Source organism: Populus nigra, chromosome 3 (genome assembly GCF_951802175.1).
Source record: "Populus nigra chromosome 3, ddPopNigr1.1, whole genome shotgun sequence".
NCBI classification, from domain to species: Eukaryota; Viridiplantae; Streptophyta; class Magnoliopsida; order Malpighiales; family Salicaceae; genus Populus; species Populus nigra.
The window spans coordinates 27,129,536-27,146,587 of NC_084854.1; the positions used below are offsets into that span (position 1 = coordinate 27,129,536).

Genomic DNA, 17,052 nt, shown 5'->3' on the forward strand with positions numbered 1-17,052 from the left:
GAGATGTTCGTTACTTCCACAGTAAATATGTTATCACACTAGGGAGAGTAAATTCATCCCATCTTTGGAAGATTTAATAAGAAGAGCGTATCCATCCTCGTTGCTGATGTAACGTTTATCTTATTCTCGGAGAAGGGTGTGATTGCACTAGGAAAAGTATATAAATCCTTTCCAAAGTAAACTATGTCATAACATTAGGGACACGTTCGTTACTTTCAGAGTAAATATGTTATTGCACTAGAGAGAGTAAATTCATCTCATCTTTGGAAGATTTGATGGGGAGAGCATATCCATCCTCGTTGCTGATGCATCGTCCATCCTATCCTTGGATAACGATGCAATCGCACTAGGGAGGTATATGAATCCCTTCCTAGGTAAATTATGTCATAGCACTAGAAAGATGTTCGTTACTTCCAGAGTAAATGTGTTATCGCACTAGAAAGAGTAAATTCATCTCATCTTTGAAAGATTTAACGGAGAGAGCGCATCTATCCCCGTTGCTGATGCAGTGTCCATCCTATCCTTGGATAAGGGTGAAATCGTATTAGGGAGGGTATGTCAATCCATTCTAAAGTAAACTATGTTGTAGCACTAGGGAGACATTCATTACTTCTAAAGTAAATGTGTTATCGCACTAGAGAGAGTAATTCATCCCATCTTGTTAAGATTTTGAGACTTGAAAAGTAAAAAACATTTGTTATTTTGAACAATATAATTAATATACAAGAAACTTATATTTCTAGTCATTAACCATAATACATTTCTATCTTATTTTGGGGCTCTAAAGAGGAAAGAGAATTCTGTTTCTCTGATGAAAGGTTTCTAGGTAGTTGTCAAAAGTAGTCTTCCTAAATAACCATAGTTCCTTCAATTATTGTGAAAATATAATTGGTGGAAAAAAAGTAACCTCCCTACTTAGAGATCCTCTACCAGTTAGGTCTGCAGGCTTGGTAGAAGTCCTCAGTTAATAATAGCTCCTGAAATTGCATGAATTGAACTAACACTCTATTGGTAGCCATTAAAGGCTTTTTGAAATCTTAAAGTCCTAACTCTGATAATAATTAAGGATGATAATAATAATGAAGCCATTGGTTTATAATAACTTCTAAAGTTACATGGTTTGAATTGACATCCTGTTAGTATTTATTAAAAATCTTTCAAAACTTCAAGGCTCTAAATCCGATGGTAATTAGGAAAGATAACAGCCTAGCTCCCGGAAGAGCGATCAATGGCTTTTTGATAATTTTTCCATAGATGATGCAAATGATAAAGTCTTGTTTTATCCCGTAGGCTTGAAGGTTGGGCCTGAGATAAAGTCATTAATCTTCTATTTCTAGTAATCTAACTCACCTTTTCATGGTGAAAGCACAAGTAGAACATCGTCGTTACTTGCAAAAGGTCCCTTTTATCTATTTAAGAAGTCTCTGATGATTAAATTAGTGTTGATTCAGAGATAGATTGATTATACTTTCTAGAAAAAAAAGTTTTTTTGATAGATCAGTCCTTGTAACTAGAGAGAAATAGCTAAACCTAACGCGATCATCTTTTACGATCCCATCATGATAAATATCACTGATTTACAATCCAACCAAGGTAAAATATCTTTAATCTATCAGTAGAAAAAATCTCTGATCTATCAGAGAACGTTTGGGCTCAGCGTTTGGCTGAGCCTAATGGTGAAGGGTCTTAATCTCTCAAGGTCAGCATTTTGGAGAGTAGTTTTAAACAAATAAACAAAAAGCAATAAATGTCGAGCCATTAGTTAGATTCAAGAAATTATGAAGAAATATTTATTATTTTATTTATTTATTGATTGATTCAATGAATGTTTGATACACATTATCTATTTATTTATATGGGTTTTATTTCCTAGCGTAATAAAGGCTTTAACGAGTGAGAAATAACTAATAGAGATAATTATAATATAATCTAAGCTATTAAATTAAAACTCAAAAGTCAAGTTAGGAATATTCTTAACTTGTTGAGTGGTAGACAGATTGGAATTCGATATTGATTGGTTAAAGCCATGCACGCACGAAAGAGGGCCAAATGATCAGAATCCGTCGAGTAAATTTGAAAAATGGAGTTTGCAATCCGATCGAGGATTTGTTCCTCGCAACCACATGCATGTGTGGAAATTTCATGAAATGATGACCGTAGACTTTTATCATATTGAATAGAATTGCTTCTTGGAAAACGTATAGTTGACTCTGTGTGTGTATTCGATCACTATCTCAAATATTGCTCTCAATATTTCTTTTAAAAAGAAGGCGGTGCATGTGTCGACCGTTCACACTAATTAAACCAATTATGACTATATATTGAATGGATGATGAGCAGAATTGATACATAATTGGATGACTAATTAAGAAATGGAACCTGTAATTGAGATATAATAATCAAATGTGACTAATTAATTCAATTTATATTAGAAAATAATATAAAATTATTTTTAAAATTTCACTTAACATCTTAAATTATTAGATTAAGATGGTTTTTTAACATCACTCTCTTTTTATTTTTTATTGAAACTCGGCCTGGTCTATATTAGATTAGGTCCCAAGAATAATTTTATATTAGTTTTTAATATATCAAATGAGATTTGAATTCGTGATCATTTGATCAATGAGATTCTAATACTATATTAAATAAATATAATACTCAAAAACTTAAGTTATTAGATAAGATTACGAGAATAATTTTATATTATTTTATTATATAATTTTTTTAAATAAATTTTTTTTGAAATTAAAATTTATATAAGACCAATAAAGAGAATAATTAAAATGAGGATGGTACGGAAAATGAGATTTCAACTTTGACTATTGGTCAACAAAGCTCTCCAGAGAAAACAAAGGGCTTTCAGTCATGGCTGAGCAGACTGAGAAGGCAGTTTTAAAAGAAACCAGAGTGTTTCTTAGTTCAAAGAAGTCTATGAAAGGAAAGAGGCCTGGTAAAGGTGGAGACAGATTCTGAAGAGTGTCGGATTGGGTTTCAAGACTCCCCGAGAAGCCATTGAAGGAACTTACATTGATAAGAAATGCCACTTCAGTGGCACTGTTGCTATTCGAGGTCGCATCTTAGCTGGAACTTGTCATGGTGCCAAGATGGTGAGGACCTGCGCGCATCATTGTCCGGCGGAATTTTCTTCACTAGGTCAAGAAATACCAAAGATAAGACAAGAGGCATTCAAATATTCCAGCACATATATCTCCATGCCGCTTCCGTGTGAAGGAAGGTGATCATCTTATCATCGGGCAATGCAGGCCACTATCCAAGACCGTGAGATTTAATGTCTTGAAAGTGATCCCTGCTGGTTCTTTTGCTGGTGGGAAGAAGGCCTTCACAGGAATGTGAGGTTCAATTAACTTCTATTTTTCCTGTTTATATATGCTGGTGCTACAGCCGTAATGGTTTTAGGGTGATCTGTTATGTAAGAGTTCACTCCTGAAGTTTTAAATAAAAATTTAAAATTTCAGATGAGATTATTTTTTGTTTTAATTTGGTATCATAGCTTTGTTAATATCAAATTAAAAATAATCATGAATTCAATCTTATTAGAATTTATACATGTTTAAAGAGTTTTCATTTAAAAAAATATATTGAAGAATAATTTATTTAAACTATAAAATTTTAGATTAATATAACTCTTTAATATTTTAGATCCAAAATTTCCCGGATCACAAGTTAATCAAGCCGTAAATCGGGTTTTAAAAGAGTATTGTTAACTTTGTTATGGAATTAGTAGATGCTTTAAGTTTTGGCAACTGATCAAGCTTGACAAGCATAACACCGACAGGGACTATATATATATATATATATATATATATATATATATATATATATATATATATATATCCTAGACCCAGACAAGAAGTTACCATGGATTCAGAAAAATCTTACCATATTTTAAGGAAAAAAATGCACTGCTCTTTTAAAAAGCCATGTCATATATGGATCGAAGCTTTGATGGGCAAATTAGGAGGAGGTTATCGAAGAATTACAAGGAGAGATTAGTCCATATATATTACAGAAACAGACCCTTGTATTAAAGAGAGAGCTACAAATCATCAGTTAAAAACAAGAGTTCAAAGATTGATTGTTTACATCGATCCTTTTCATTTATGGTTGTAGATATTTGAATGGTTATGGGCCCACAACAATACATGGCTTCTTCCCAGACACATATCTCTCATAGCCACGCACACTGCCAAACTTGATTGATTTCAAGAGGTGCTTATAAATTAGTATGTGATCATAATAATGCACCTATCAATTCTCTAATTAATCCAGGGTCTATTCAATCATCTGTTTAATCATGCTTCTTCTTCTTCACCTCACAGATTCATCCATAAAAAATAATTAAAGTTAATCGTGATCAGCTAGAACAATCAACACTCAATATTATTGACTGCAGTACCGTTCAAAAATGGCATTAAATATTATATCCGATATATAGCTATCACTAACTCAAAAGGAAACTAGGATGTAGATATTCTCTGATACTCATACAATGGCCAAAAAAAAAGCTTAGTACTCTTTAAATAACTTAATTAGAAATTAATGGTGTTTGATTTTACCTTATTCATGAATCGCACAGGAGTCGCAATAACAATCTCCTGAGAGGTTAGGCTCTTTCAGTACTAGGTAGCACTAGCAGCTGCAGAGGAAATTATAATATATATAGCCAGGAATGTACTTGCTGGTACCTCATGAGTTCAATACAGGGTAGCTGTAAGCTGTTGTTAATTGGCCTGCTCGACTCCCCTCATGCCAAATAGAAAGGTTGCCAACACTCTTTGACAAGCTTCCTAGATGGCATTCAGGGAGCCAGGCAGGCCATTCTTTCAGACCAAGCAGCTCTTGCTATAGTAGTAAGTGCTCTCAACCTGCAAACAAAGTACACAATCTAACAAATGCCCTGCATTGCCATAGACACCATGTGATCTTAATTAACCTCTATCATGTATGCTTCAATTGACTAGTGACATGAATAAATGATGCTTTTCTCAAGCGACTCCTTAATTTGAAAGACTAGAGTTAGAAGACATGGTGTTCAAGAAAATTTGGTCGATTCATGATTACTTGATTTAGAGCAATTAACAAGCAGAGAAAATGCCATTGCTAAAACACCAGGAGGTGTAAACTAAGACACTTACAGTTGAAGAGATGATATATATGACAGAAAGACTGGGAGATGAGCAAATAATTGAGAGAACAGTTCTCACTCCCTCGTCTTTCTCTCTTGATTTATATAGAACGATCACTCTAACTTTGATTGCAAGCAAAGAATAGTACGTGGAAGTGGGGGATTTAAAGGGGTTGGTAAGGAGGGAGAAGAAAAACAAGAGGGAGGAGACAGAAGACAGAAGAAAATCCATGAAGAGGGAGAAATACAGGTGGTAGAGAAGGCGGCAGCAACGGATTTTAGGTAGCAAATAGCTCCATAGATACAGCCAAAGCTGCCTGGGTTTTACAGGTAACTTTGCTTGGATTTTCTTTCCTTGGAAAAGGTGATCGTCCCCCACCACTTTCCTTTTCATTATCTCCATAATATTATGATTTCTTTTGATTAATTAATTCAAGTTGTATGTGCATGGTTGCTCTTTTATCAGTCTCTTTCTTTTTGGACGTGGGCATTCTTTATTTCTGTGTTAGCAAATTTATTTAGATGCGTTTAAAAAAAATGTTTAGTTTGATGTTTTTTTATTAATGTTTTCAGATATTTTTTATATGATGATTTTAAAAATAAAAATAATAATTATTTTTTTATTAATGTTTTCAAATACTTTTAATATAATGATTTTAAAAATAAAAAAATTATCTTAATATATTTTAAACAAAAAATACTTTTCAAAAACATCCTATATATATTATAATATCAAACATATACAAAAGATTGGATTTATTGCATCACAACTGTTTCAAAGAATATTAACTACTGTCTTCTTCGATTTGTCTTTGTTAATTTTTGTAAGAAAAAATGACAGTATCAAAATACAAAATATATAACAGTTACATTCTCTTAGAATATATTAGTTTTAATTTATAGTTTATGAGCTATATTGCGTGGTCAAATAAAAATTTATTTAAATACAATAAAAAATGTTTAGAATAGAGAAATTATCTTTGACTCAAATTAATTAGCTTGCTGGTCAAATTAAAGATTACCTTAATAATTATTAAAAGAGAAAATTAAAAAAAAAATGCTTCATTGTTGACCAAATCTTTTATATATATATATATATATATATATATATATATATATATATATATATATATATATATTCACTAGAGATGTTTCAAAAAATCTAAGTAGTCTAAAAATAAAATTTATATATTAAATAATTGATTAGTCTATTAATTCTAGCAATCAGAAGCATTTTTTCCAATCAAGTTGGCTGGTAGTTGGTATATTGTAAATCAAAGTGGATGGTACATATATAAATTTTATTTTGTGGATTTAAAAACTCTCAAATGCTTAAGTAATTATCATTTTTAAAGAAAAAATCAATGATATTTTAAAGAAAAATTCTGATAATAATGAAGATTATGAACATGTAAGTTAAAGAATTTATGGGGTATCATATATATAGCTTACAAGTTTTGTTTTTTTATAGAGAAAATGAACTAGAATGTATTTTCTTTTGATAGCATTAGTAAGGTGAGAGAAAATATTCCTGACATACGTACTAATAAGGGATAAGTATTTATTATACAAATATTAATGCTATGAAAATATAATAGATCATTGGAATATTTTTTGTATACCATCTCTTATACAACATTAATATAAATGAAAATGTAGTAAATCAATAAAATACTTTTATACATCTAAAGATATATAAAAAATTTGATCTAAAATGTAGCCGAATTCCTGGGACTGGCTCTTTCTCTATATCAATTCTATAAGAGTTGGCTCTTCTCAAGATGGAGCCTGTTAGAATCGAATATATTTTGTAAATCCATGAGTTTTTGAAATTTAGATTTATCATATATGTGTGTGTGTGTGTATATATATATATATATAATTGCTTTTTATACAATTAATTAATGCAACGAAGTATTGATTGGATTCATATAGAGGTAGGTAGCTATGTTAATTTAATATTGGGGTTGAGGGATAAAGATTTTGATAATTCCTAGAGGAGGCCAAACCAAAACCAGTAAATAAGACAAACTGTAGCAGGGTGGTAGTTGTGGTTGTGTCCTCACTACAGGATTTAATTCCCTCTATATAATATATATGGACAATTTCATTTAACAAAAAACAATTAAAATTATGTATCAGCATGAAATACTATATATGAAGAGAATAATATATATGGAGGTGGTTGTCTCATGCCGTATCATCAACCTCCATGCATGTTATTCTCTTGATATGTAGTGTGTGTGTGTGTGTGTGTGTATCATACTGATACATAATTTTTATTGTATATGTATAAATGAATTTCAAATAAGTAAGTAGCCTGCAGCTAAGATAAAATATATAGAATCCTCTTCTTCCATTTCATTCACGCTGTGTTTTGGATCCTCATGAACACAGGAGGAGGGGTCCATTTATGACATGCAAGGGAGGGAGGGAGAGGTAAAGGGCGCTAAAGCCTGCTAAGGGAGAATCACTTTGACTATTGAACTTAACTTGGAGTGGCCAGTACTCGGCTGACCACTGGACCACGGAAAAAAGGGAGCCAGCCAGAACCAGCACCAGTATTCTTCGATGCACTTGTTGATTTTGTACTGGCTGGCTGGCTAGCATTTATGCACCGAACACGTACGGATCACAGAAATGCCAGGAAGACAGTCGTCTGGTCCTTGTTATGCAGAATGAATCTATCTTCTAAACTACAAAAGCAATGCTTTTCGTTGATCGATGATTTGGTGGGAATCCTTTTGTTGATGAAAAAAAAACAAATTAAGCAATATTGTTAGTTAGGCAAATCAAATTAAGGAAACAAAGGGTGCTCGTTTCTCGTGTATGCAATATTGTAATATATATACTTTATTTGTGAATGGTAAATTATCAGTAAATAAAAACAATTAGAAACATGTAAAAATGAACACTCCCTTCATATATACTGTGAATGGTAAATGAGTACTACTGAATGATTGAAAGGAGCAAGATGTAAAAAGAGACAGTCTGTCTGTCTGTCTGTCTGTCTGTCACCAAGCTAATATCCAAGAAAGATATGGGTAGAAAGGTGGCCGGGAATGGATATTGTTGATGCCCTCCCTCAAAGCTCATATATATGACTCCTCCTGATTCAACAAGGTATATATTATCTACCTGATCTAGTTGATGAGCAAGTGAAGATAGGATTGTTGTACCTTTTGTATTTCACAACAAGATCAATAATATAAAAACACAGAGAAACATGTTTAGTTGAAGAGATGAGATATACAATAAATATGATTTTGTACATTTTTAAAACAGAAATACAAGCGAATATGTTCCCTTTATTTTCATTATGTTCATCTACCGGAAGATTTTGATTACAATATAACTTAGGAACCGATTGCCTCCTTGCATTTTCCAAAGCCTGAAGATTACTTCTGCCCATTCACAAGCTACTCTTGTTTGGAAAAAGTTCTGTGTTCGATAAGATAGATTACAAGGCTAAAATCGCATGGTGAATTTCTTAAGAGCCCATCAGAATGGAAGTTCCCACGGATCCACTTGTTAAACACAGTGCATAATTCGTGGAAAGCTGTGCAAACAGAATGCAATTGAATACCTTGCGGGGAAGAAAAATCTGCTTAAGTAATTCTTCATCAAAATACGCCCTGTTTAGCATCATGGTCACTCGTGTTTTTTTAAAAAAAATTTAGCTTTAAATTATTTTTTCTGTTTTGACGTGCTCATTTCAAAAAAATATTATAAAAATATATACCCTAAATGAATACAATTAAATTTAAGATTGATGCAGGAGCAGAGGCCGCCTCCTTCTCTGCAGTACACAAAGGAATAGATTTGGTCAGGGAAGGCAAGCGGCCGTTGCCATCAACCTGCCCTTCTTTTCAAACTACTCAGGTTTAAGCATGCCAGCAAACCCAACTGGCTGTAATGCACTCCTCCGACGGATCCACCAGCAGCTCCAACTGCCTGTAATGCACTCGTCCGACGGATCCACCGGCAGCTTCCTTTCCCCTGACAGTCCCTCTTGAAACCTTTATACATCATTTGCGAGGAGCATAAATTTAATCTGTTTCAGCAAATATGTCCTTGACATGCCCAAAGAGCTCATAATCTTAGCTCTGAATTCTGAACCTTAACTTTTTACATAAAATGGAAAACATATCATTTCCATCATGAGAAATTGATGTAAGCTTTAGTGGCATGTTTCAAACACTCTGATTAATGTACAATGCAGTTCCTAATAATTTGTCTAATCTTTAATTTCCCCAATTTGAACAACAAGAAAGGGAAGAAGTAGAATCTGTGTGTCAGCACATTTCGACAACTTTCTTGAAACTTGATCCTCCAACAACAAATACAATAGAGGAAAAAACAAATGCAAGGCTTGCTTGCACTTTTTTATGCTATCACCATTCAACCAACAGCAATAGGAATAAAAAATGCAACAGCTAAATTCCAGAGGATATGGACTCAGCAGCTATAAAATATGGAATGATGCCTCAGAGCACAATGGTGCCCTTGAAAATACTTGAAATCAAGGCTCCTAGTCTAGTTTGTATAAATACACAAACCTTTTGAAATAAGACTTTCCTCCAGATGGATAGGCATTGGATATTCTCCGCGTCACACCCCATCAGTCTTGCTCCATTTTTTATCTGCTTCCCAATGGCCCCAGTATCCTGTTGGAATAATTGCAAGGACGATCAGCACAAACCAAGGCCCACCATGGCAATGGCTTAGCTTTGCGAACTAAAGAAGGATGCTAACATACCTTGAGGATTTTCGTTGTTGAATCTATCTTCCCTGAATTAATAAGTTTTGCAATCTTTCCCAGCCCAAGTTTTCTTCTTAAACATAGCACAGAGTAGCACAATCATAAACTCAAAACATGGCACCAGATTTTCTTCTGGGTGGCTAATTCAGTAAGTTTACATATAATCATAGGCCAAACTCATGTCGTTATGATCTCTGCAAAGGAAAAAAAGAAAAGGAAAAAGGACTTTCATTCCTTGTCAATCCCAGCAGCAAATCATCAATACAAAATATTCAATTTTAACAAGCTGCCGTTGCCAATCACTTAACCACAGCTATATATGTTTTCACCTCGAACACAAATTAGGCTTCGTTACTCTGAGTAAAAGAATAAAAATCAATTGTAACAGATCCTAGGCCCAGCAAAAGAAACAAAAAACTTTACTTCTGCACCAAAAATCGTTGAACATCCTCTTCGTTCTAATTTAAAAGTGCAACGATTTATAAACCAAGTTAGCACATGAATCGGCTTCTCTGTGTGTGTGTGTGTGTGTAGACCACCTCCCAGTCCCTAGACAATAGCCTTCGAATCTACTTTATCGAGCTGCCATCATGGCCTTCACACTGATTTTGTCATAGGTTTGTCCAAACTGAGTAAACTTGGCACTCTGTAAATTTATTTTGCTTCTCGATCTCCTTCATCCTCTTCCCCCAAGAGGTACAAAAGATCACTCTATTTATAGTACTGCCATGGTTGGATGTTAACGTTTTTGATGGCAAAGGACTTTCCACCTTCCCGCATGGTTTGTGTGTAGGAATTAAAACGAAAAAGTCAACAAAAGTCAACAAAAATCAACTCAGATCAACCCAAAACCATGCACTGTTCAGATTCAAATCTGGAATTTCCAGAAAAATGAAGAACACGGGAAGAACACTAAAAACTGAGATTTTGCATAAAAATGGGCAGAATCAAGTTGGTTACTACCATCCCTCTTCTTTATTTATAGATAAAAGAAATTACAAGAGTTTTAGTTGAAACCAACTTCTTCTTGTACATGATAAGCTAAAATTCAAAACTTAACTTAATCCTAATCAGCTAATTGATCAACATGATCTGTTAACTAAGAATAAACTGAACTCAATCCTAAACTTGGTCAACATGACCTTTATTTAAAGATAAGATAAACTCAACCTAATGCTAAGCTAATTCAATACTCAGCTAACACTAAAAACTTAAGACACAATCTTCTAATCTTCAATCTTCACAGCCTTGGACTTCATTGTCTGCAGCAGTCTTGATTCCATAAAATTCAACACTCCTCCTTGGATTCAAGACTGCACATCCCAAGCTTTTCCCTTAGCTCTTCGAATCTTCCTTTAGCTAATGGTTTAGTAAACAAGTCAGCTAATTGATCATTTGTATTGCAATATTTCATCTCCAATTCACCTTCCAGCTGAAACTGTCTTAGAGCATGAAATTTGATCTTCATGTGTTTCGTTTTGTCATGAAACACAGCATTCTTTGAAATTGCTATAGCTGACATATTATCACATAGCAAATCAGTAGGATTTGATTGATCACAATCAAGATCCTTTAGCATTTTTCTCAGCCACACCAGTTGCTTGGCTGCCACATAAGCTGCTATGTACTCTGCCTCAGCTGTGGAATGTGCCACAACTGATTGTTTCTTTGAAATCCAGCTGAAAACATTCACTCCTAATGCAAAACAATACCCTGAAGTACTCATCATGCATTCATCACTACCTGCCCAATCACTGTCAGTGAAACCAACAAGCTTGTTCTCACTGTTCTTGGCAAAATGCATGCCCAGATTTTTTGTTCCCTGCAAGTACCTCAGGATTCTCTTGGCTGCCATGAAATGCGTTTGGCTTGGTTCCTGCATGAACCTAGACAAATAATTAACAGCAAAAAGTATATCAGGCCGAGAAATGGTTAAGTATAATAGGCTCCCAATCAAGCTTCTATAAACCTTCCCATCTGCTTTTGGTGCTCCATCATCTTTAACAAGTTTCAGTCCCAAAATCATAGGGGTAGAAACTTGTTTGCAATTTGCCATTGCAAAATTGGTTAGTATCTTCTGCACAAAGGTCTTTTGGCATAGGAATATTCCTTGTTTAGATTGAATTATTTCCATGCCTAAGAAATAAGACATCAACCCAAGCTCATTCATTTCAAAGACCTCCTTCATGCTTGTTTTGAACTCTTCAATCAGCTGCCCTTTATCACCCGTAATTAGAAGATCATCTACATACACAGAGACCATTAGCACATGATTATCAACATGTTTCACATATAGTGTTACCTCATTGATGCTCCTCTTGAATCCCAAACTCAGCAAGTGATCATCAAGCCTACTATACCAAGCTCTAGGAGCTTGTTTGAGCCCATAAAGAGCTTTTTTCAATAAATACACTTGGTTTGGATTTTGATTATCAAAACCTGCTGGTTGTTCAATAAATATTTCCTCATCTAACACACCATTCAAAAAAGCAGATTTCACATCTAATTGAAACACATACCAGCCCTTTTGTGCAGCAAGTGCAAGCAAAAGTTTCATTGTTTCATGCCTAGAAACAGGTGCAAAGGTGTCTGTGTAATCAATCCCAGCCTCTTGAGCATAGCCTTTTACAACCAATCTTGCCTTGTGTTTGTTGATACTTCCATCCGCATTCATCTTTGTCTTGAATATCCATTTAACACCAATAGTTTTCTTGTTTGCAGGTCTGTCAACAAGCATCCAGGTCTGATTTTTTTCAATCATATCAAGCTCCTCCTGCATAGCTTTTAACCATACCTTAGACTTCATTGCTTCTTCAATCTCGACTAGTTCAGCTTCAGCCATGGAGCACCTGTTGTAAATGTCATCTAGTGACCTTGTCCCCCTAACAGGTTCATCATCTATGTCTCTTTCATTTTCAAGTTCATCATAAAATTCTGGTTCTTCATGTTGAACTTGATCTGTCCAGTTGACTGCCAAATTCTCCCAATTCCATGATGCATCTTCTACAAACTTAACATTTCTTGCAATTATAACTTTGTTAGCCATAACATCAAATATTCTATAGGCTTTAGACTTTGAACTATAGCCTATCATCACACCTACATCAGCCTTCTTATCTAGCTTTTTTCGATTAACATCATGTATCAACACATAACATATGCAACCAAAGACTTTTAAATGCTCAACATTGGGTTTAACATCATACCAGATTTCATAAGGAGTTTTATCATCCAAAACTCTTGAAAACACACGATTTTGTATGTATGATGCTGTGTTTACAGCCTCTGCCCAAAACTTTAAGGGCATTTTCTTCTCATACATTAAGCACCTTGCCATTTCCATCAAGGTTTTGTTTTTCCTTTCACTTACCCCATTTTGTTGAGGTGTGTAAGGCACAGTCAACTGGTGTTTAATCCCTTCTTTCATCAAGTAATTCTCCAATTGTTGGGAAGTAAATTCTCCACCATTATCAGACCTTAGCATCTTCATTTTTAGTCCAGTTTCAAGTTCCACTTCTGCCTTGAACAACAAAAACTTAGAGAACACATCAGCCTTGTTTTTTAAGAAATAAATCCAACAATACCTGCTATAATCATCCACAAATAGCAAGAAATACTTTGATCCATTCAAAGATTCAACATGCATTGGCCCACACACATCTGTGTGTATGAGCTGCAATTTCGAATTTGCTCTAAAAACAGTTTTTGAGAAAGCAACTTTGGTTTGCTTTCCCAATTGACAAGCCTCACAAAGATTACCTTGATCATGTATGCTTGGTAATCCACGTGCCATCTGTAACTCAGCCATTTTGTTCAATGCAACATAATTATAGTGTCCCAACCTTTTGTGCCAAAGAATTGATTCATCATTCTTGCACATGTTGGCAGTCCAACATATCTCTTTCAAATCTGCATTGAAGCATCTATTTGCCATTTTTGCACACAACAAAAGTGTCCCCATTTTATCTCTAATAACACACATTCCATCATCAAAAAATAGAGAATAGCCAGATTCTAATAGTTGACCCACACTCACCAAATTCTGATTAATATTAGGCACATACAAGACATCATGTAGAGTTTTTGTACCTGCCCTTGTGTCCACTGCTATTGCTCCTTTTCCTTCAACCTTTACAAAGTCTCCATTGCCTATCTTCACCCTTGATTTATAGCTTTTATCCAAGCTACAAAAAATTGAGAGGTCTGCTGTCATGTGGTTTGTGCAACCACTGTCAATGAGCCACACTGAATTTGTCTCCTCTGGTTTTCTGAGCATGTTGTGCATTGTAGCTACAAATAAATGCTCATCCTTTACTGCCAAGCTTTCTTCTTCTTGAGCTTGTTTTACTTCTTCTTTTCTGTTTTTGCAATATTTCTGGTAGTGCCCAAACTGATTGCAATTTCTACATTGCACCTTCTTGAACCAACACCAATCTTCAGAATGATTGGTTTTCTTGCAATACTTGCATGCAGGATATTCCTTTCTCTCCTTCACTGTCAAGTTGTTGGGTTGCCAACTACTTGAATTCTGGTGATTTGGTCTCCATTCTTTGCTTTTATCTTTCCTTCCAATCTGCTTGGTTCTGGAGAAGTTGTAAGATTGCTGCTGTTTTCCTTTGTAAGCAACAAGTGCATTCTCACTTGTTCCCTCATTTCGATAAGATTGCCTTTGTTCCACTGCTTGTAAGGCATTTACAAGATCTTGGAAACTCATCTCCGAGAAGTCTTTTGAGTCTTCCAAGGAACATATTTTATGTTCAAACTTCTCCGGTAGACACACCAATACTTTCTCCACAATTCTGGAATCAGGAAAATCTTCCCCCAACAATCTCACTTGATTAACAAGTTTAGAGATTTTTGAAGAAAAATCTATGATAGATTCTGATTCCTTCATCTTCAGCCCTTCAAATTGCCTTCTCAAGTTCATAACTTGCATTTTTCTTGATTTCTCATCTCCTTGGAATTCGGCTTTAAGCTTGTCCCAAGCTTCTTTGGCAGTCTCGCATGCCAAAATTCTGGAAAATATCTCTTCACTTACTGCATTGTGTATGCAGGTAAGTGCTCTAAAACCTTTGGCTCTCTCTTCATTGAAGTACTTGATTTGATTCATGGTTGGATCATCGTTTAGTGGAGTTGGCTCCTTGCCATAATCCACATAATCCCACAAGTCAAATGCCTTCAAATAAGCCTTCATTCTCACAGCCCAGGTGCCATAATTCACCCCTGCAAATGAAGGTGCAGTTGCTGAAAAACTGGCTCCAGAATTCATTTTTCGTTTCTCACCAAAAAATGACTTTGAATTCCCCTTTTTGTAAATCTCACCTTCCACTCGTGTTTCACACAATCCCACCTAAGATCCTAATTGCTCTGATACCAATTGTAGGAATTAAAACGAAAAAGTCAACAAAAGTCAACAAAAGTCAACTCAGATCAACCCAAAACCATGCACTGTTCAGATTCAAATCTGGAATTTCCAGAAAAATGAAGAACACGGGAAGAACACTAAAAACTGAGATTTTGCATAAAAATGGGCAGAATCAAGTTGGTTACTGCCATCCCTCTTCTTTATTTATAGATAAAAGAAATTACAAGAGTTTTAGTTGAAACCAACTTCTTCTTGTACATGATAAGCTAAAATTCAAAACTTAACTTAATCCTAATCAGCTAATTGATCAACATGATCTGTTAACTAAGAATAAACTGAACTCAATCCTAAACTTGGTCAACATGACCTTTATTTAAAGATAAGATAAACTCAACCTAATGCTAAGCTAATTCAATACTCAGCTAACACTAAAAACTTAAGACACAATCTTCTAATCTTCAATCTTCACAGTCTTGGACTTCATTGTCTGCAGCAGTCTTGATTCCATAAAATTCAACATTGTGAACTCTTAGTAAATTCTCTTTATTCAAATTCAATTCTTGGGGCAGAGAATAGTGAAAGGATATGAGATTTGTTCATACTTTCATATCTTCAAAAAGCTGTAGAAAAACTCAAAATTATTAATTGAACGTTTCTTCAAAGGTAGAAAATCTTAATAATACTAAAATACAAATAAAATTAAAATCATATATAGAACACTAATTTTTTTTTAATAAAAAACTACTATAGGAAAAATAAGTATGTTTAAAATTATAAAACACAAAACTCATGTTAAGCTCTCTTACTTGAAAAAAATTCTTGCTCACCAAACTTTAGAATCCATGATTATTGCATCCTTGATTACAAAATTCAATGCAAATGGGGCACAATTACCGATTTTGTTCTTCCTGGATATTGATTCAGGATACTGGCTCTGTTTGTGCTGACCGATCTTCATAATTAGTTCTGTAACCTCATTATTCACGGGTCTCACAATATGGAGTTAGAACATATTCATGCTCAGAGTCCGACTCATCTATCCATATCGGTTCATGCTTAACAGTATGATCACACACAGTTAGAGGTTATTTATCTTTCATAATTACTAGTTTGTAAAGTTTATTCTCATTTCTCCTACCGTGATTCATAAACATATAAACATCCGGGGATAATCAGCACACATCCAGGCATCTAGAAGCATTCTCCTCTTTCATCATTTCATTAATTTGCTATCTATGTCACATACAACACACGATCTTTGATTTAAATATCAATATTCAAAACCCAGTAATATATCATCTGTACAAAGTTCCCAAATCTCTCGAAATTTGCTTCAGATTTCAACATATATCATTCATGTTAAGGTGTTTGATGGAATATTCGTGAGTTTGAAAATGAGCAAAGCTCTATGTATATAAAACCTTCAAGGTTACTGTAATTAGAGGTTAAGGATTCGGTACTGTTCAGAAAACATACGGAGTGACATAGGTGCTAGAATATATATATATATATATATACACACACACACACACGTGATTGGTAGACTAGATTTCGTCGAAAAATTTAGAATTATTCTAAAAGATAAAATTTATGATAACGAATACAGTAAAGAAAATTTTATGATAATACTTTATTCATGATGTTTCTTTTTTTTTTCACTTCAGATAATCGCACCAACTCCTCACAACGCAGCTAGCTCATGAGGCCATGTAAAGAAGAGGTTGGACGTCGCATGCAGTCGCCATGGCTTTTACAAGCTCGACAAACCGAGGTGTC

General features: G+C 34.4%; 1 long non-coding RNA gene and 1 pseudogene across 1 annotated transcript; one reads left to right on the plus strand and one right to left on the minus strand.

The window, feature by feature from the left end:
* Window positions 1-2,805: 2,805 nt before the first annotated feature.
* On the plus strand, window positions 2,806-3,488 carry LOC133688026 (small ribosomal subunit protein uS17-like; annotated as a pseudogene).
* Window positions 3,489-4,027: 539 nt separating this feature from the next.
* LOC133687848 (uncharacterized) lies at window positions 4,028-5,517 on the minus strand. The gene is made up of 2 exons (XR_009841051.1): window positions 5,160-5,517; window positions 4,028-4,889 (listed from the first exon to the last, which is right to left on the minus strand). It is a non-coding gene; the product is annotated as an uncharacterized LOC133687848 (long non-coding RNA).
* Between the last annotated feature and the right edge of the window lie 11,535 nt (window positions 5,518-17,052).